We start from the raw sequence: 2,847 nt of genomic DNA, 5'->3' as shown, positions 1-2,847 counted from the left end.
GAGTCAACTATATATGTAACATGTACATCTTCATTCATAGTGGTACTCTGCGAGTGGTGGTATGACGTCCCGAAGGAAAAATCCCGCCAATTCCTCGCCTATTGCTATGAAGCGGTCATCGATTGAGAGCTTGTTCCGCTTTCTTGCCAACTATAAAAGAATAAGATACAAATGAATACATGAAACAACTATTACTGAAACTCAGCACAACTTATGATAACAAAACAAATTTGTGAAGATTGTTTTTGTACCTCTTTATTTCATTCATTATTCGTTCTCTCGCTGACAATTCTGCGGATGCACTCGCAAATGAAGAATCCACAGAGATGGGTCCCCGGAGGTTGTTGCGGGCATTTCTTTACAAGAATATAATTCAATCAAACAATAGTCAAGTATGATAATTAAAAGGTGTGTGGACCTAGGTAGTACTACTTACTTTCGCACGCCATCGCAGCTTCGGTGTCCATTCACGGGACGTATCTTCCTTGATGAAAGTTTGCCATACGCTGCTTGACAAAAGAAAATGCATAAAAGAGTCATCAATTAGTTCAAAGCAGGAAATTAACGAAACAAACCGATAAGAATTAAAATTACCTTCTGAGCATTAAAAAACAAGACACGTATAGTTCCGATTTTTTGCTTAGTGAGTCCAAGACTTCAACTTCTCCAATTTCCAAATTGATGACGAGAAGAATAAAGTGAAACCTACGCACGTTTCAATATGTAGTGTCATATATATAAGTCATTAGTTAAAATTTTGACATACGGTGAGCAAAATATAATGTGTTATAAGACAGTAAGACTCACTCGAAGTTGTAAGGCCAAAGTATTAGCTTTTTGTCACGTTGTCGCTTCAAAAACCTTAGCAAAGTCTGCGGTGTATCCTTGTTATAGAGGGGATTCTCTATGGTTTTAACATGCATTGTGTGCGGGTCAATGAACCCAATGTCTGTGATATCGTCCCTTTTGCATTCGAGCATCTTCGATCTGCATAATATAGCGCACAAAAGATTATAATCTGCAGACAATGAACGACTTCTCAAATTAAATAAATAAATCACTTACAGACAATAGCAACTGATGATTGATTTGTCGAGGGCCCGGAGATTGTATAACTGAAAGAGTTCGGCGAAGTCAACGTTCACATAGTACTCCTGGAAGTAGTGCTCTTCCCTAACTCGCACCATGATAGTCTCGATCCCTTCCTTTGAGGCCTTAAGGTACCACGAATGCAAGTTACACATACATGTTGGTACCTTCCTGAGATTCTCGACCAAATCTTTCCCTTGAACAAACTGATATGCTCGTTCAGCGAAGGCGTAATCAGTTGCGTCTTGTCGAGAACTTTGAACGGTCTTCCCGTCAAACACCTTGAGAGGGGCGACCAATTGAACGGGTTGTTGTCCGAGCTGGTAGACACTGTGTATCCCTTTTATCTCCCTGATACCCGATTGAACGGGTTTTGTCGCCTCGATCATCTTGTCATACGACCTTTCAATAGAACGCGCATAGTCAGATGGCGGCGATGGTACAGGGTCATATAGATTGTCAACGGTACGCACAACTTTCACCGGATCTAGTGTCTTCTCGAAAGGTATCTCTGGCACTTTTGGTGCAAACCATTTCTTCAACTCGGCCTGAACGGCCTCCGCGTTTTCCTCTGGAGTTTTTTCCCAAGGTAACTTCTCAGTAGGCGGCAGTTGTTTCTCCTTTCTAGCTTTCTTCCTAGGCGGCGTACCGTTCCGCTTAACAGACGCTGTCTTACGTCGCGGAGGATCTCGAGATGATGGACTCACGCTGGGGTCCCTCTCAGGTAGGTGTGGACTTGGCTGCTCACCAGGACTGCCACCAGGAGGAGTCGATGGCATTTGCTGCTCATGTGTAGGAGTCGGTGGCCTTTGCAAAAGGATGACGTACTTCTTCGGCCATAGGGCGAAACCGTGCTTGACATCGGCCAGTGTCCTCTCATCTTCACCTCTAGGAATATCAAGCTCCACTTTTTCAAAACCCGACACAACTTCATCCACCCCGACACGAACACAACCAGGTGGAATGGGCATATGATGGTGCATTGCTCCATCTTCACTTGGGTACACATAGCCGACCGCCACCTTAACAGACGCGGTACTGATTAACATATGTAGCTCGCAATCTGTCTTCTCCGTGACATAATCCACGGGGTAGCTTCCTCCACATCCGTCAAGATGCGAGGAACCGACACTGCTTCTTCGCTGAGATGGGGCAGCATCGGCTTGTGGATCCTGTAGAAACAGCGGCTGATCAGGTGCCCTCTGATTTCTCTCAAGAGCCTCCACCCTAGTTAACAATTCCGTTACAATGTCGGCGTCCTTCTTCTTCTTTCGCGAACGGCTTCTATAAGTGTCAGCGCTGTCCGGCCACGCTTCCTTCATGGTGAGACCTGGGCGAGCTCGTACCCGTCCAACATGTTCAGGGTTCCCCAGAGCGAGTGTCAGCTCGTCATTCTCTCGATCGGGAATGTACTCTCCCTTTCTGACCTTTTCAATTGCATCTACAAGCTTCGGTATAATTGCCTCAATTTTTTCCTTCCATTTTCCCTTCGCAACGATCAGCCCTGTCTTTGGGTCCAACCCTGCCCCATGAGCGAACAACCAGAACTTGTACCGTTCGGGCCAGTCCCATGTCTGTGGAGTGATTCCATGATCAATCAGTTTATTCTCAAACGCTGTCCACTTCGGAATGGCACTCTTGTAGCCACCTGACCCCAAATGATGCGGAAGTTTCTTCTTTGCAGTATTTTCGGTATTTTTCTTCGATCGGGACACAAAAGTAGACGATTTCTTATAATCCTTAAATGCGGCCCAGTGA

The 2,847-nt window shown here is 45.2% G+C and overlaps 1 long non-coding RNA gene across 1 annotated transcript; it reads right to left on the bottom strand.

Annotated features, from left to right (window-relative positions):
* Window positions 1-354: 354 nt before the first annotated feature.
* Window positions 355-1,354, bottom strand: LOC127313853 (uncharacterized). The gene is made up of 4 exons (XR_011749764.1): window positions 1,066-1,354; window positions 808-987; window positions 595-705; window positions 355-506 (listed from the first exon to the last, which is right to left on the bottom strand). It is a non-coding gene; the product is annotated as an uncharacterized lncRNA (long non-coding RNA).
* Window positions 1,355-2,847: the final 1,493 nt, after the last annotated feature.

The sequence above is a fragment of the Lolium perenne genome, chromosome 7 (assembly GCF_019359855.2).
Source record: "Lolium perenne isolate Kyuss_39 chromosome 7, Kyuss_2.0, whole genome shotgun sequence".
NCBI lineage: Eukaryota > Viridiplantae > Streptophyta > Magnoliopsida > Poales > Poaceae > Lolium > Lolium perenne.
This window is presented reverse-complemented; position numbering and strand designations above follow the sequence as displayed.